Below are 18,533 nucleotides of genomic sequence, written 5' to 3' on the forward strand. Positions count from 1 at the left end.
GGTCTAGGGTGGAGGGAGGGAGTAGGATACGGGCCCGGATTAGGGCGAGGGTGGGGAGAAAATGGGAAATGTGGAGGAGGAGAGAACAGAGAAGGAGAGGTGGGAGGGTGCAGGGGAAGGAGAGCAGGGGGAATGTGAGAGAGGGGGGAGGACAGAGAGGAGGAGAGAGGCAGAGAAGGAGAGGTGGGAGGGTGCAGGGGAAGGAGAGCAGGGGGAATGTGAGAGAAGGGAGAGCAGGAAGTGGCAGGGATTCAGGAAAATAGGGGAGAAGAGGAGAAGGAGCAGAGGGGGGGAGGAGGAGAGAGCAGGAGAAGGGAGGGGGGGGCGGTGGGATGTGGGGGAGGAAAGAGCATGGAAAGAGAGGAGAACAAGAAGGGGGAAGAAGGGAAGAAGCGGGGGAAGGGGGAAAGAGAGAGGGGGGGGGGGGGAGAAGATCAGACAACTGACTACTCTAAGCATTAACCAGAGCTAACTGGGACATAGTATCTAGCTAATCTACAGCCTAATCTGGCCTATCCTACCCTGCTCTAGTCTGATTTTAGCCTGAACACTAACAGGTCAGCCTTAGGCTGTAGCTAATCTATCGCCTACCTAAACTGTTCTAAACCAACCGGCAGCCCTCGACCAGTGATGAAGAGCACCGATGCCCCCCGACCCGGCCCCCGCCCACATAAGGCGTGGGAGGGAAGGCCAGGCCGGGACACAGCGGCACCCCCTCACCCCCAGTGAACGCAAGAAAACCTTTCCACCATATGGTGGCAATCCACACATGGATCGCCACATGGATTGCCCCAGTGACTTGGCTGAGGAGGAACCTTGTGAGGTCGTTGTGCTAGGGGCCCATTGCTGCGGCCCGGGCGGACCCAGCCCCCACGCGACCCGCCCCCCCAGCCCCCAGCCACCAGCATAGCTGAGTCTCACTTACCAGCCTCCCCTCCCTTCCGTGGAAGGAGTCTGGCGGCGCAGGTCTCCATTGTGGGATTTGCGATGGGCGGCGCTTGTCGGCAGTGCTCCAACTTGCGTGTAGCTTCAGCGTGTAGCAACGAGCTAGCGTGTAGTTGTGATAGCTACACATACCTTGGTGCCATCTTCACAGCGGATGGGAGTGCCCTATCCTCACTGAAAATGCATGTGAATGACAAAATGAAACAACTGAACAGATTAATAATCTTTCTGACTGCTAACTATGATGCCCCCTTCAGTGTGAAAAAGAAAGTATTCGAAGCTGCCTTCTCGTCAGCCATCTTGTATGGGTGTGAGACTTGGCTGAAAGTCCCCCTAAAGACTGTAGAGACCCTTTACATGACAGGAGTCAAAATCATGCTCGGAGTAAGGACTACCACACCAAACCTGACCTGCCTTCTAGAAGCAGGGCTTCCGTCAGTGCAAGCCCTGATAAGAGACAAACAGGCCAAATTCCTGCATAAGATGAGTACACGGCAGGGAGTGGCCGGTGACCCTCTAGGATTTGCACTGGAATTAACCAAACAGGAGAACCGTGTCATGAACTCACACCTGGAGCAGGTCATGAATGTACTAGACCACATCAGAACTGATAGAGAGGAGCAGATGGAAAGAATGCGGTCAAATGAAGGATCCAAGTTCAGGACTTACTGTAAACTTAACCCTGAGTTATCTGTCCACCCACTCTATATGAACAGCCAACACACCATCGAGGATAGTTTGAGACAAACTTTCTCAAGATTCCGCCTGTCATCCCACCGGTTGCGCATTGAACTGGGAAGGTGGAGCCGCACACCTCGAGAACAGCGTGTGTGCTGGTGTGGCACTGGAATCCAGGACGAACAACACCTTCTCTTGTGCCCCCAGACCCAGGATATCCGTGACAGTTTTGATTGTCAGTTTACTGACCTACGGGTATTATTTCAAAATATGGACAAGAAAATGCTATCTATGCTGAGTAAATGCTTAGCTATCTTGGAACGTTGATACAATGATGTATCTGTTATGTAATTGGACCCATTGTTTTTATTTTTCGTATTTTATATGATTATTTTAATAGTTAATATTTCTATGGTTGTCAATAAACAAACTAACTAACTAACTAGGTTTCTGCCGTTAGCTTGCTAGCTACACTAGTTAGCGTTGTTGTTTTCGTTGAGGCGGCAGGGCACTGTTTACAGCGACGCACAGGGAGGAGGGAGCGGAAGCAGCAATGATTGACATGGTCGCAGCCAATGACAGAGCTTGTAATAAGCCGGGAGCGGACATCCGGCAGCGACTGAAACAGTTGCTCCAATGGGAGAGCAGCTGTAGAGCAGGGGAGGGTTTATGCCAGCAGCCTGTTTCCGTGCAGCCAGACTCCTCTCCCGGAAGGGAGGGGAGGCTGGCCAGCGAGACTACTAGCTTGCTAGCTAGCATTGTTGTTTCACAGCGGCAGAGGCATTTGACAGCGACACGCAGGCAGCAGAAAGGGATTTCCTTTCGCTCCGACTGAAATGGTCGGAGCGAATGACAGAGCTTCTCCCCGCAGCCTGCTTCCAGTGAGTCAGACTAGTCTGCAACTAACGATTAATCTGTGGATTATTGATAATCGACAGATTAAAAAGGTTAATCTATTAATCGATGAGTTGTTTGGGTTATAAAATGTCAGAAGATGATGGTGAAAAAACCCGCTACAAAATCAAGCATTTCTGTCTGCACTAATCACAAAAAGACGGTGTGTACCTGTATGCAGGGTGTGTATGCTGTAAAACACGGCGTGTGTACCTGTATGCAGGGTGTGTATGCTGTAAAACACTGTGTGTGTGTGTGTGTGTGTGTGTGTGTGTGTGTGTGTGTGTGTGTGTGTACCTGTATGCAGGGTGTGTATGCGGTGGGCAACTTCCAGCCCAGTGAAGATCGGTCCAGAAGCAGACCAGCCCCCTCCACCCTGAGAGAGCCCCCCCTCTCCTCCCTCCCCAATGTCAGCCAGTCAACAGCAAGTAACAGCCACCCAGGTAAGTGCATGGCTGCTAAGTGTTCATTAGTTGTAATTATAAATGACACCATTCATTTCCTTGACTGAATATTATCATTTCCTTGACTGGATATGAAATCGGCAAGTTTATATGATTTAGTCAGGGATTGTATACAGTACAGTACATTATAAGGATTTTGAATGTTTTACTCACTCACTGCGTCCACTCAGGCCAGGATGGCCGCCGTCGGGGCACGGTGTCGAACCGTCCACACGTCTCGTCCCCCCCCATTGGCCAAAAGGTGAAATGATGTTCACCTTTCTAGCAAACCTTAGGTAATATAAATGTCAGACTTGAAAGCAGAACTCAAGTCATATGATCAAATGTTTCCTGTCCTCTTGAACGTCCCGTGAGAGGAACAGATGCAACGAGCACAATGCAGGCAGGGAAGACACATCTTCAAAGAGAAAGAGATGCTTATGGGGTATAAGGTGACGCATACGGAGAGTAATAATGATAATTTATTGGATCTATATAGCGCCTTTCTAGACACTCAAAGCGCTTCACATATCAGGGGAGGGAACTCAACTCATCCACCACCGATGTGTACAGTAGCACCCACCTGGGTGATGCACGGCAGCCAGTTTGCACCAGAACGCTCAGCACACATCAGCTGTCACCACAGTGGAGAGTTGAGGACTGAATGTGCCAAGGAGGGATGATTAGGTGGCCATGATTGAAGGAAGGCCTGTGTGGGTATTTAGCCAGGGCACCGGGGGTTACACCCCCCAGGGCACCGGGGGTTACACCCCCCAGGGCACCGGGGGTTACACCCCCCAGGGCACCGGGGGTTACACCCCCCAGGGCACCGGGGGTTACACCCCCCACAGGGCACCGGGGGTTACACGCCTACTCTTGCGAAGAAGATGGGATCTTTAATGACCACGAGGTATGTAGTTTTTATACGAAACTAACCCCTACGTTTCAGTTTGACGACAAACTGTGACTTTCTTGACATGCAAAGTTACGTTTTAAATTGACGAAATTCGCCGTGGCACCCCGTGGCCCAATTCAAACGGGATCAAAAAAGTAACCTTATTCTCCGTCCACCGCCATTCATATTTTTCGCAGCGCTGGTACAGGGAGAAAGCAGGAAGTGACGTTTCACTTTGGCTCTCTATAGACGGTTTTCACCAGAGCGCAACCCCACAGCACTTCCTTTTTCTCAGCATTCGGCAAACTGCAGAAATATTCACTCGACATCGTTACTTTTGTTTTCGCTGCTCAGCTGTATAGACGGTTTTCACGGAATGGTCAGTCCTGCACTTGCATGTTTTTTTTCTTTTATGTCCATAGCAAACACTGCAACAGGAAGTGAGCGGGGGTTCAATTTAGAATGTTTTTGTTGTCAAGTTAAAACCGTCTATACAGACAGAGAGAAAGGCCAAGATGCTGTATATCTCTCTGATGATTAGAATCTGAATATCCTTAATAAGCAGTGCTCCATTCAGCCTGACCTGACCCAAATCAATCAGCTCCACTTCAGCTCTGTTAGACCTCACACAGCCACTATTCAGTTCATTATCAGTTAATTGAGGCTCAGCGTAAGTAGACGGCATGCAAAATGATTTCCACAAGCCTCTGCTTAATTTACAATTAAAAACATACACATAACTTGACACTTGTTTGACATTTGGATAGAAACAAACTTTTGAAATGTCGCAAAACATTAGGTGCATTTCCATTAGGGGTGGGAATCACCAGACGCCCACGATACGATACTAAAATGATACTTGAGTCACGATACGATAGTATTGCGATATTGCGATATGTTAGTATTGTGATATATTGAATATTGCGATATTTCGATATATTGTCTAACTCCTTTTCCTACCTTTTCCTTGACCTCACCGGAAGTAAAACATGCAGTGTTTTTTTTTGTTTTTTGCCCGACACGTAGGCTACATTATTAAGCTTCTCTGGACTCAATACGACACTGCAGGCGCGGACTGCAAATCGGGCGCTTCGGGCAGATGCCCGGTGGCCGGGCATCTGCCTGGCATTTTATATCGATACTTGGCGTCCAAATATCGATACAATATCGTCAGGCAAAATATCGCGATACTATGGTCTATCGATTTTTTCCCCCACCCCTAATTTCCATTAGCTGGGTTGAAGCTAATAATATACTATCTGAACAACTACCTTAGTTAGAAACCATCAATGCGCCTTTTCACCCATACAGAAATGCACCAGGCGATATTTACAGTAGATGCACCAACTAACGGCCATACAACACGACAGACTTAAAAAGTGGGAGAAATAATTCTACGATACTTCTGGGAAGTTGTGGTATTATTCTTGACCCTTCCTTGCATTCTGATCCTAGCGTTCTGATTGTCCAGACTGTTATATGGACGTATCCTCCGCGACGTCGCCCATTGGTTTGTGGACCCCTATTTTGAAGCCTTGAGTTTGACATTTTGACCAGCACTATCTCTTTTATTTTATTTTATTTTTACTTTACTTTACTTTATTTTATTTTCTCGGATGGCAGGGGCAGATTGTTGAATTTTGGCATGGATGCGAATGCGAATTGGTGCTTGTTTATTTCGCGCTCTCATTTCTTTTTCAAATGGCCGATTCCAATGAATTGACTGAGCTTAAAATCACCGCCTTCACTCTCAGCTGGACATGAGCAGTCTGACGCCGCCTTGTTGTCTTCTAACAGGCCACCACACCCTGGCTCCCAGCCAACCAGAGCCCATCCTCCTCACACGGACGTCCTCCCACACCTTGTCCCCCAACGAATCGGGGCCGATCCTGACGCGAAGCTCCTCCTACCGAGAGCCCTCTCTGTCCAATCTGAAGAGAGCTAGTGCTGAGCTGGAGGTGATAAGCCCCTCCCATGACAACATGATGACCTTCAGCAGCAGCACGTTGCCAAGGTAACAACGCTATTTCCCTATTTGGCTTGTGGATCGAAAATGGAGTTAATTCTTTCTTGACCCGTCGTAACATATTTACACTACAGCCATTATATATCAAGAACTCGGGCAATACATTTCAGTCTAATAAATCGCTATGTAAACTAGGACTGCAACTAACTAATTAAATAATTATCTGTCAATTAATTGACTAATAATTCTTAGTTGGCCCATTACCTACTTGTCTATAAGGTTTTGTGGTGTTATGTGAATCCGTTTGGAAGTTAAGCTCCTTTTTGTGATTGAACACGCCCATGATTGCCCTTTTGGACAGTGGTTGTGTGCTTTTCTGCCAAGTTTTGTGCAAATCGAAAACATATCCTCCCAGCCAGCTCTATTGGGGGGGTAATAAAAACAAATGGAAACTACAAAACTAGAATAACTCTGGTCCCTTCCTCCAGGTCCCACGGAGGCTCGTCATTGGAGGAGGGTCGTGTTCCTCGACGGCACGCCTCCATCCACGCCTCGATGGACTCAACCCGTTCCAAACAGCTCCTCAGCCAATGGAAGAACAAGAACGACAACAGGAAGCTGTCGCTCCAGATGATGGACGGAGTAAGGCCTGCCTCCGCTTCCTCTCCGCAGAGGAACATGGAGCTGCGCTGCGCTTCTGAACCTTCTGCCATGGGCCTGGAGGCAGAGCTCCGCAGTGGGACCCACTTACCTTCAGCTGCTGGCATGGAAACGGAGCTCCGCGTCGGGACTCACATCCCAGCTCAGTACATGAAACTAGCAGCTAGCTCCGTTCCTCTGGCCAATCATAATCACCTATCCCACAATGGCAACACGGGATTGGCTGGCGGGGCCAGAGTGTCCATCCAATCACGGCCTGGTTCCTCCCAGCTAGTTCACATTCCTGAGGAGGATAACTCAAACCCCAGGGAACAGGAGAGCGAATCAGAGGACAGCATTCTGGACGGGACAGGCTCAGTAAGAGAAAAGTGGTTGAGAGCGGCTGTGAAGACCAATGGCCCCCCTCGGCCGCTCAGTGCTGGGGGACAGCCTCGTATTATGCAGGTGAATATTATGTTATATTATAATTTATTATATTATGTTATATTATATATTATATTATATTATATTATATTATATCATATTATATTATATTATATCATATCATATTATATTATATTATACCATATTATATTATATCATATTATATTATATCATATTATATTATATAATATTATATAATATTATATTATATTATATCATATTATATTATATCATATTATATTATATTATATTATACCATATTATATTATATCATATTATATCATATTATATTATATTATATCATATTATATTATATTATATTATATTATATCATATTATATTATATTATATCATATTATATTATATCATATTATATTATATTATATCATATTATATCATATTATATTACATCATATTATATCATATTATATTACATCATATTATATTATATCATATTATATTATATCATATTATATCATATCATATTATATTATATTATATTATATTATATTATATTATATTATATTATTCTGCTTAAGCAATTTATTTTATGTTATCTATATACCGTAGTCATTTCCTTGTCATGTTTTGGTGAATAGCCGGTTCGAAATTGTGCTTTGGCATTATTTTTGGTGAAATCCTGCCAGAGAGCTCAGGTCGCCGCCAAAATTATTTTCAATGTTAGCTCTTTGGCGGGGTGGTATGCCAACTAGCTAGCAGCACTCAGCTACCCAGGGTACCTGGTTGGTTAGCAGACTTTTGTCCTATCTTGTCAAATATTTCTCAAAAACAAAATGTCTCCAATCGTGGTAATACTGCCAACTGGTATTCTGTGACTGGACTTAGATACTACATGTATTCTTGTTTTCTGCAGTGGTGAGGAGGAGATATGCAGAGGGCAGAGAAAAACTGCCGCTAAAAATGGCAGTCAATAGCGCTCGCTGGGTATGGTATGGTATGGTACGGTTATTGTGAATCGAGAGATTAAACAGCGATGACGTATTTGGTGGGCGGAGCCGAACTCGTTGCAAAAAGTTACAACTAGCGGTTCAGTTGTCATAGAAATATGGAAGATCCCGACGCCTCCTCCGCGTATTTTAAAGCTTCGCCAGCAACAGACAGGTTATCTTACACAAATAAGGTAACTCTTTCAATGGGGTAAGGTTTCCTGACCCGTACTCACTGTCAGGATGGGTCTAGGATCCAATGCATCACCAAAGTTGCAGTGCCGCACATCGTCATATTCCTAGTGGGAATGTCCAGCATCTATACGCATATGGCACAAGACGTCTTTCCTGGATTCCGGGGATCTCTCTCATGACGGCTTGAGTTCCGCTGAGGTTTGCATACTGCGATGCGTGCGCAACTAACCCTGTGACGTCCACCATAAAAGGCTCTATATTAGGGAAGTCACAATATATCGTCCCACAATATATCGCGATATCAAAACGTGACAATATGTATCGTTGAGATGAAATCTCATATCGTGAGAAAAAGAAGCTGAACATGGTGGCACTGATCTGCATCTGATTGCATGCTCGCTCTCCTTTTCATTGCTTTGTTTGAACAGACGAGGGACGTTGCAGACACGGAGGATGAAAATGGTGAAATTACTCAAATTAGCGTGGGGGATGCCCCCTCAACTTACAAATCGATCGCAAAAAAATATATTGTTAAAATATCGTATCGTATCGTATCGTGAACTAGGGATGGGCATTTCTAGGAAAAAAACTATTCGAAATTCGCTGGCCAAAGTCGACTTTTAATCGAAATTCGAAAAAAAGATTTTTTTTTTTTTTTTTTTTTTTTTTTTTTTTTTTTTTGTGAGTGACATGTTGCATTGTCTCCCCTGATTCTAAGTCTAAGGCTTTATTAATTAATAGAAAAAGCTTCTGCTGTGGATTTTTAGCTCAAACAAGCATTGCACCACTAAAGTAACATGTTGGAACATGTTACATGACATTGACATTTTTGAAAATAAAAACAGTTTTGACAATCATGAGTGGTTCATTAAATATTTAGTAGGCTCAGGTCTGAGTGCCAAAGGGGTGCCAAAGTCACCCCCTCTCCCTCTTCATGGGATTTCATCCGCCATTCATTTTTCCATAAACCTTGCTTAAAATGCTTATAAAAATTGTTTTACCGTACTTGCTCAAACCAAGCGATTCGACTATACTTAGAATCAGGGGAGACAATGCAACATTTCACTCACAATTCCCCCCCCCCCCCCCCCCCGAATTTCGACTTTCAATAATAAAAGTCGACCTTGATAATAACAACGATTATTCGAAAATTCGAAATTCGATGCCCATCCCTATCGTGAACCCAATATCGTGTATCGTATTGTATCGTGAGCTAGAGCTGCAACGATTAATCGGTTAATCGATTAGTCGATCGACAGAAAATTAATCGACAAGTATTTTGATAATCGATTAATCGTTTTGAGTACAATTTTAAGAGAAAAGGTCTAAATTCTCTGATCCCAGCTTCTTAAATGTGAATATTTTCTGGTTTCTTTACTCCTGTATGACAGTAAACTGATATTATCTTTGAGCTGAGGACAAAACAAGACATTTGAGGTCGTCATCTTGGGCTTTGGGAAACACTGATCGTCATTTGCTACCATTTTATAGACCAAACAACTACCGTAATCGATTAATCCAGGAAATAATCGACAGATTAATCGATTATGAAAATAATCGTTAGTTGCATCCCTATCGTGAACTGAGTGTATCGTGACACCCCTACTCTATAGTGATCACCTTGGGACGGGTCAAATTGATCACTATGAGCGGATGATCATTATTTGTTTTCTTTTTCTTTATTTCTCATGCAGATTAGTATCTAATTAATATTTGTATATTTACTTTGATAAAGTAATGAAACTGACATCTCCGTGATTTATGCCTACCCCACACTACAGGATTTTCAAATCCTTGAAGATTATAAAAATCTTGAGACCCCACACACTACAGGACAGAGAGAGCCGATTTTTTAACATTTCAATCTTGGGATACACACACAATCGCGTCTGTTCAAACGCAACCCCACACACTAGAAGATTATGCCGAAGACTCACCTTGGAAGCAGGGCTCGACGTTAACTTTTAAAATGCCTATTCAGTGTGCGCACCGGGTGTAGTAGTAGTAATAATAATAATAATAATAATAATATAATAATAATAATAATAATAATAATAATAATAATACATTTGTGTCATTTCGTTTTCTAAACAAATCTTATTTTTTGTTTTTATAATGCATTTGCACTGAAAGGATTTGTTTAACTAATATTTGCGCGGACATCCGCATCCATTCGGGGTGTAGGCCTACTGTGCACGGCCAGGCGAAAACCGTCTGCACAGGTGCCTTGTGGAGGAGGGGCGCGTCTGCTGATTTGACTCACTTTTCCGAGTGTCCTAAGCGCTTGTTGTAGGCTACATGCTTTGCAGTATAGCATTAGTTTTCCGTCCCGTTCAAAGACGCACGGTATTTCACCTCGAGGACAATTTCCTCGTTATTTGTTTCTGTGCGGGGCTGCGGGCGGACCAGATTATTTTGCGAAAAACTGTAATGGAAACGCAGCTACTACTGGCTCTCTGCTCAAGATGCAATCGCCTGTCGGGTTGTAAATATCTAACATGTTAGATATGCCCGATTGACAATCGGGAAGAGGCAGTCTTCCCGATTGTGAATCTTTGAACCCCACACACTACAGGATATTTTGGGAAGATTATCTGCCCGACGCGCATCAAATCGGGAGCACCCCCGAGAAAATCGGGAGGGGGGAATCTTGGCCATAATCTTGCAAATTATCCTGTAGTGTGGGGTAGGCATTAGCCTACTGAATGTTATTGACTTTAAAAGGCCTCAAGGTTCAAGGTTCAAGTTTATTTGTCTCCCTTGGGAGAAATTTGTCTTGGAGACAGAGATTCGAGCTGCGTACAGACATTTAACACAGATACATCAGATACAAAAACATAGGACATAATTGCATAGTTGCAACGTGAAATTGCATACACCCTTGTGCATTACCTTAGTAAGGAGCAGCTAGTTATCGTTGAGTAGCTTAATTGAGAGAGGGACAAAGGAGTGTTTATATCTATTGTATTTACATTTTGGAATTCTATATCTTCTACCGGACCTCATGAGCACATATTCTGGGTTCAGTACATGCAAAGGGTCAGAAGTAATGCTCCGAGCTTGTCTGACAGCTTCCTCCAGCTGTTTCAAACACGCCATCTCTCCTCCACAGGCAGGGGTGCCGCGATCTCTCCATATATCACTAGGGGTGGGAATCACCAGATGCTTGAGTCACGATACAATAGTATTGCGATATTGCGATATGCTAGTATTGCGATATATTGAATATTGCGATATTTCGATATATTGTCTACCTCCTTTTCCTACCTTTTCCTTGACCTCACCGGAAGTAAAACGTGCAGTTTTTTTGTTTTTGCCCCACACGTAGGCTACATTATGAAGCTTCTCTGGACTCAATACGCCACTGCAGGCGCGGACTACAACATCGGGCGCTTCGGGCAGATGCCCGGTGGCCTGGCATGGCATGGCCTGCAAAAAAAAAAAAAATGATATAGATACTTGCCGTCCAAATATCGATACAATATCGTCAGGCAAAATATCGCGATACTATGTTGTAATTTTTTTTTCCCCCACCCCTAATATACAGATCACTATAAGCGGATTCCACTGTACATGGTTTTAAATCATCTATTATCACCTAAAAACATGGGTATACATGGATTTATTTGATAGTTGGGTTAGTTTAAAATCCAAATCATAGCCATTATGTCAGAGATACTCAACTTGCTTTGCCCGGGGGCCACGTTCGTGAAATGATAGAAGGCGAGGGGCCAGTTAATAAACAAACAATATACATTTTTCTGTAGCAGATTGTAGGTTTTTGGGGTGTCAGCCGGAGTTTAGTCTGACAATGTTGTGCACACCGGATAGTTAGTTAGGTTAAGTACATAACATACATAAGTGCCGGGTAGCAAGCAGACGGCGGTATTTGACAATTTAGCAGCTAAATCATAGATTATTGAAAGATATTCCATATTCCAGACTGAAATGCTATAACAGAAGTGGAGTATTGGCCAGAATGACATGAACATTTGGACACTTATTCAGCGGGTATCTTGTATGTTGCGTTCAGGTGCACTGTAAAAAAAGTATATATACTGTATATTATTTATTTATTTTTTTGCAATTCCATCGCGGGCCACACAGGGGGCGCCCCCGGGGCCGCATGTGGCCCGCAAGTTGAGTATCACTGCATTATGTGGTGAGAAGATGCCATAAGATTTCATTGATGCGTGTTGTCAGTGATGCTCCAGCCAGGTGATAGCCTCGTCCTCTGTGCTATATCTCAAAGTGCCTCTGGTGTCTGCTACATATTCCAGGTGATAGCCTTATCCAAGTGCCTCTGTGTCTGCTACATATTCCAGGTGATAGCCTTATCCAAGCAGCAAGGTCTGCTGCACTCTCCTCGGTCGGAGGATGGGGGCAGCACCGTCAGCTGCACCGGATCCATCCGCTACCGAGCCCTGACCGACCAGGACCCATCACCACCCACCTCCACCACTGGAGCTCTGGGAGGAGGAGGTCTGTACTCTTAACAGACTCGAATAACTTCACCGTCAATGTTCCTTCTATCATTTATCTTCCTCATATCTTCTCCACTATGCGCTCATTTGTTTACGGTAATTATACCCAGGTTTAAGGGTCTTTAACAATTCATTTGATATATTAATTGGTGGTTGGTTAAAAATCAGTTGCAAACCCATCCATCAGTTTGCAATTGCAGTGGTAGTAGTAGTTAATAGTAGTAGTCCACTCAGCTCATAGAAGGATGCTTAATTGGCTCAGCTGAGCCAGAAACCTAACATTAATAGTAGGGATGTTCGATATTGGCTTTTTTACCGATATCCGATATCCGATAATGTCCAACTCTTAATTTCCGATACCGATATCAACCGATATCAACCGATACCGATATAAGCGGGCTTTTTTTCCACCAAAATTTCACGTAACAAGTTACATAATGTAGCTTAATGTAGCTGAAGAGTTTAATATATAATATGCATGTTGTGTTAAAGTTGTAAGTGTTAGAGAAGCGAGCTTGTGACCAGAAGGTCGTCGGTTCAATCCCCGGGACCGGCAGGATAAATCTGGGTTGGGAAAGTGAAAAGGCAGCGCTTGCCCCTTCCTCATTACCACCACTGAGGTGCCCTTGAGCAAGGCCCTGAACCCCAACCGCTCCAGTGGAGCTGCTCAGTGGCCAACAGATCAGACTGTGGTTGTACTGGTCAGCTTCCAGGTATGAATGTGTGTGTGAATGTGAACAGGGCACTCCTGAAAAAGAGAGCATTGCTCTCAGTGAGACTCCCCCTGTATAAAAAAAAAAAAAAAAAAATATCGGCATGAAAACCGATACCGATATTTTCCGATATCGATTTTTTATGCTAATATCGGCCGATAATATCGGTAGGCCGATAATATCGGACATCCCTAATTAATAGTTATGGTAGCAATTAAGATAACTGGCTCTGAGCGATGAGGAAACGGTCAAATGAAGCAGATATCTGAAAGTACAAAGGGAAACGCGGCCACAGGAGAGAAGCTAAACCTCAAACCACAGAGAATCATTTAGGAGTTACAAAAGTACTAAGAGCTAAAACACAAAGATCCGATGAGAAAAATGCATTGTCCATTCAATTTGCAAATATAAAATATATCTTTTGGCAGTCTGACAACATATAATGAAAACAGACAGTACAGTATAAAAACAAGAAAGTACACAGAGCAGACAGACAGTGCACAGCAGCTAAAATACAGTCATACATTTGTAGGAGCAGCAGTGCTCATTGGCTATGGGGGGGGGGGGGGGGGGGGGGGGGTGTATTTTATGATGTCCCTATTTAGGATGGTCCCGGCAGAGGGTACAATGATTTTTTTCTTTGTACCATTTGTTCCTGGCTAGTGGCACCTTAAAGGAACACTCCGCTGATTTTCAACCAGCTTTCCTATCATTGTAATTTGTGCATGAATGACATCACTGTTCCATCAACCTAACTCAAATCAACTCTCAATAACTGTCAATGAATCAATCAATGAATGCCTCCTGCAAACACCAGTTTGGCACAGCTGTGCTCACAGCGCAGCTGAGGGGGAGGAGAGGGGCCGTCGCAGGCTGCCTGCGGTTTGGAGGCTAAACCCGCTTGGAGGCGGGTCCAGCGGCCTTTGGCCCTCGAGATGGAGAAGGTCCATCTCGAGTGCGGCTGGGGAAACATAAGATGTAATGTAAACCAAAATCAGCGGCATGGCTTGGCTGTGGCCAAAGGTGTCCGTGGAAAATGGACTTGGTTATAGGTGGATGGGTGCGGGTGGGTGGGCTGATGATGGTTGTGGCATCACATGTGGCCGTCCCCGTACACACTCTCATCGCTATAGGCAATGTAAAGGAAAAAGTCCTCTTCACGATGCTCCTGGTACAACGCTGCCATGGTAGCTGAGGTGGGTGGAATGACGTCGTCTACAAAGAAGAAGAGCGCGTCCTCAGCTCGCAAGTCGATTCTTTTCCGGAGGAGGAAGTAAAACTGGCCCACCGTCTGATTGGACGGGACAAGGTATTTCTTCTTGTCCAGATCTCCTATTCTGGCTTTGGCGGCTTTCTCCACAATGACCGGTACGCTCTCCGGATACTTCCTCCTTATGTTCTCGCCTTCGGACCGTCTTTCCTCAAAAGGGTGCTTCTCTTTGTACTGGAACTTCATCGTTAAAGATATGATGTGCAACTTCACTTCGGGTGGATGATTGCGGTCGCTCAAGGCACAACTCGATTCGGTGACACTCGACAAGAAGAGATTGCTAGCTCCTACCACCGTCCTGCATAAATAGTCTGCAGGGAAGGAGTTATGACATCACGGATGACGCACAATGTCTATGACATCATCAGTGTCTGTCATAAATCACTAATGATATGACAGTATAGAATTGTGATGTCAACCAGTGATGTCACTCGAGCAATATTTTTTGTTCTAGCTTAAACCGAATCTTTTATGGTCAGTAGGTCACGGGTTGGCTTGGTTCAACCCTTAAAACTCGTTATATAAAGGTTTATCAAAATGTCTATGGAGAAAATGAATGCGGAACTTATTTCCGGGGCAAATGACATCACAAAAAGTCATGTGACTGTTGGGCTCTATTGGGTGGCGTTTACTATAGGGCGCTGTTCTGAGCATGCTCAGTTGATGGATTGTGGGTCGCCACCACTGCGGAATGCCGTTCTATTAGTATAAGATTATTGGTGTTGTTAGTAGTAGTAGTTGTTTTATTAGTAGTAGTAATGTAGCATTAGTAGTAAGGTAGCAGTAGTAGTAGTAGTAGTAGCAGTGTTGGGGGTAACTCATTACAAAAGTAATATATTACATGTAATATATTACTTTTAGCAGTAACTCAGTAATATAACTTATTACTTATAGGATTTCAGTAATATTATACCAGTTACTTTGTCAAGTAGCTCAAGTTACAAATTGAGTTACATTTTTTAAAATGAAAGCACATATTTAAAAAAGATAGAATCATTTCCTTGATGCAAATAACCACTACAGATGACAATAACAAAGGAAAAGAATAGCATTTAGAATTTTGGATGGTTTACACTGACTTCAAGACGGTTGAAATTATTTTTCGGGATGGTGCCGGGTCATCGATGTCATTCTGCTGCTGCTGTTGTTTTCGTGAAAGTAATGCAAAAGTAGTGTAATAAGTAACAAGTTACTCTACACAGACAGTAATATTCTAAAGTAACTTATTACTTTCAAATGAAAGTAACTAGTAATATGTAGTATATTACATTTTGAAAGTAACTTGCCCAACACTGAGTAGTAGTAGTAATGAGCTAATTGATGAATGACTCTTTGTTTGTTTATTGCAGGTCTGGAGAGAAGCGGCAGTATAGTTCGTGTTGAAGCTCACCCGGAGTCCCGGGGGAACAAGCCGGTGGTTAAACCGCCAAGCACCGACGGCAGCGGCTCCTGGCGATTTAAACCACCGGACCAACGAGCATCTCTCCGCCAATCGGGTTTCCCCCTCAACGACCTGAACAGACACACGGACAGCTGCGATTCGCTAAGGGATGGCCTGAACAGACACACGGACAGCTGCGATTCGCTAAGGGACGGGGGGTCGCTGGACGGACGGAGGAGCGTGACAGGGACCGAAACGGAGAGTGACGGAGGAGGAGAGGGTGTTTACGCCAACCACCCACACGTTGTCCACCCGCTGCATCCTTTACACCCCAACAACCCCCAGCACGTCAACTTCAACCCCAACCACCCTAACTATAACCCCAATGCTAACAACCCCGCCTCGCACTTCTCCCCTGGTGCCACCTTTGCGCCTCCCTTCCATCCCCACCCGCAGGCCGTCACCACCATCAGGGTCACCCCAGTGGAGGGAGCGGGCGCTAGCAGTGACGGCGGCTCAGACTGCCAATCGGTGGCGTCGTCCAGCCGTGAGTCCACCCTGAGACGGACAAGCAGCGGCCATGTTGTCCACGTCTCCGACCGAGGGCCCAGCCCCGACCTCCACGGCAACCAGCGTCTCTACGACAACGGCAACCGCCTCGACAATGACTGCGGCAACCGTTTCCAAGACAACCCAGGTGTCCACTTCCAAGAGAATCTGGGCAACCGTTTCCAGGACAACCCTGGCGTCCATTTCCAAGACAACCCTGGTGTCCATTTCCAAGAGAATCTGGGCAACCGTTTCCAAGACAACCCTGGCAACCGTTTCCAAGACAACCCTGGCGTCCATTTCCAAGACAACCCTGGCGTCCATTTCCAAGAAAACCCCGGCAACCGTTTCCAAGACAACCCTGGCGTCCATTTCCAAGACAATCCGGGCAACCGTTTCCAAGAAAACCATGGCAACCGTTTCCAAGAAAACCACGGCAACCGTTTCCAAGAAAACCCTGGCAACCGTTTCCAAGAAAACCATGGCAACCGTTTCCAAGACAACCCTAATCACCCCAACAGGGTTTTTGGCCGGCCGAGCCCAACTCCTCCCCCTACCTTACCGCGCCCCATCCTGACTCACACTCCGCCTCCTACCCTCGGGTTGGCCTATAAAGAATGAGACACTCGGGCCTAAACTCATTCTGTTCCTGTGATTCCAATGTGTCCTCTGACCATTGCAAAACAGTAGAAACGTGTGCCTGGGGCCGACAGCACAGAGTTTCTGCTGCTTTTCAATGAGGGGAAATGCAGCTTCTCCAATCTGCCTGCAATCTGGGAACCCAGAGTCTATTTCGGCACGTAAATGGACTCTGGGACAGCCGTACCTTTTCTTGAGGCTTCCTGTACCACCCGGTATACTTCCTGCCTTTTAAAAAACATACATTGCGTTGCTTTTATTTTGAATCCGAAAACGTCAGAATTCGTATATATTCACTAGCGTTTCGGGACCAGAACTCTTATATTCGCCGGTACAACAAACAGAGTGGCGCCGCGCGGAGGCGGAAGTCCCGGGCGGGAAGATTCGCGCTATTACAGGAAGCCTCAAAAAAAGCTACAGCTGTCCCCCCGAGTCTAGTTACGTGCCGAAATAGACTCTGGGTTCCCAGATTGATCTGCCTGCAACCAAGGGCTGGCCAATAAGGGATGACCATAGACTCTCTAGTCCCGCCCACAGCCTTTCACCTGGCCAATCCGGACGCTACAGGTTCCTAAATCACGCGTCCAACCTTTTACATGGACAATTATGATCCTCCACCCTCCCACCTGGTTCGGGCACCCTCCCACCTGGAAACCAAGGCTTATTCAAACTCATCAGCAATAGGCCTACGGTCCACTTTTGGGGGGCACACACAATCGTTTTTGAAATACAGAACACAGCCTCTTTTATCCCCGCCCCAAATCCTCAACCGGCCAATAAGGAAGGACAATAGCCTTAGCATGAACATATAAAGGGTGAGTTTGATTCAACATCCCCCCCCCCCCATACATTTTTTAATCTTCGAAGACAATTGCTCTCATTTTGTAAATCCAAATTCAGTGCACTCATGTCACATGTCATGTCACATGTCATGTCACATGTCATGTCACATGTCATGTCACATGCACAAGGTGAGTGGGTTCAGTTCACTCTGGACCCTTTGACTTGCTAATGAGGAGAGACCAGCGCCTCCTCTCAGTCTCTCCTTCAGCCCTGCAAATGGGCCCACGACGAGGACCCCGCCCCCTTCCCTCTGACTGCCTGCTCAGCCGTGAGTGGATGGACATAGCCCCGCCCCCTTCCCTCTGACTGCCTGCTCAGCCGTGAGTGGATGGACATGGCCCCGCCCCCTTCCCTCTGACTGCCTGCTCAGCCGTGAGTGGATCAACATTTATATTGTTAACATTTCTACATGATATATTCTCAGCTTTCAATCCTTTTGACGAGCACAGCTGCCCCCGTAATGGACATATCAACTTTCTAGTAGTGTCATCACGTTTGATGGACATTTGCATTGCAAAGCCCATATAACTGTGCTGTGTTGTGTACATAGGAGTGTGGACGTGGCCACCGTGGGAATCAAACCCACAGTCTTAATAGTGTCTGGGTTA

The 18,533-nt window shown here is 45.3% G+C and overlaps 2 pseudogenes across 2 annotated transcripts in view; one reads left to right on the forward strand and one right to left on the reverse strand.

Moving 5' to 3' along the window:
- LOC310792125 (phospholipid phosphatase-related protein type 4-like) overlaps nt 1–17,064 on the forward strand; it is a 56,994-nt pseudogene extending 39,930 nt beyond the window's left edge. Inside the window, exons 7-12 of the transcript in view lie at nt 2,825–2,960; nt 5,653–5,869; nt 6,310–6,925; nt 12,372–12,532; nt 15,863–16,663; nt 16,943–17,064. The product of the transcript in view is annotated as a phospholipid phosphatase-related protein type 4-like (transcript). The remainder of the gene's footprint in view (nt 1–2,824; nt 2,961–5,652; nt 5,870–6,309; nt 6,926–12,371; nt 12,533–15,862; nt 16,664–16,942) is intronic.
- Nucleotides 14,337–14,699, reverse strand: LOC310791969 (gamma-aminobutyric acid receptor-associated protein pseudogene; annotated as a pseudogene). The gene has a single exon. The product of its transcript is annotated as a gamma-aminobutyric acid receptor-associated protein pseudogene (transcript).
- Nucleotides 17,065–18,533: the final 1,469 nt, after the last annotated feature.

The sequence above is a fragment of the Poromitra crassiceps genome (genome assembly GCF_964638095.1).
Source record: "Poromitra crassiceps genome assembly, chromosome: 17".
Taxonomy (NCBI): Eukaryota; Metazoa; Chordata; class Actinopteri; order Beryciformes; family Melamphaidae; genus Poromitra; species Poromitra crassiceps.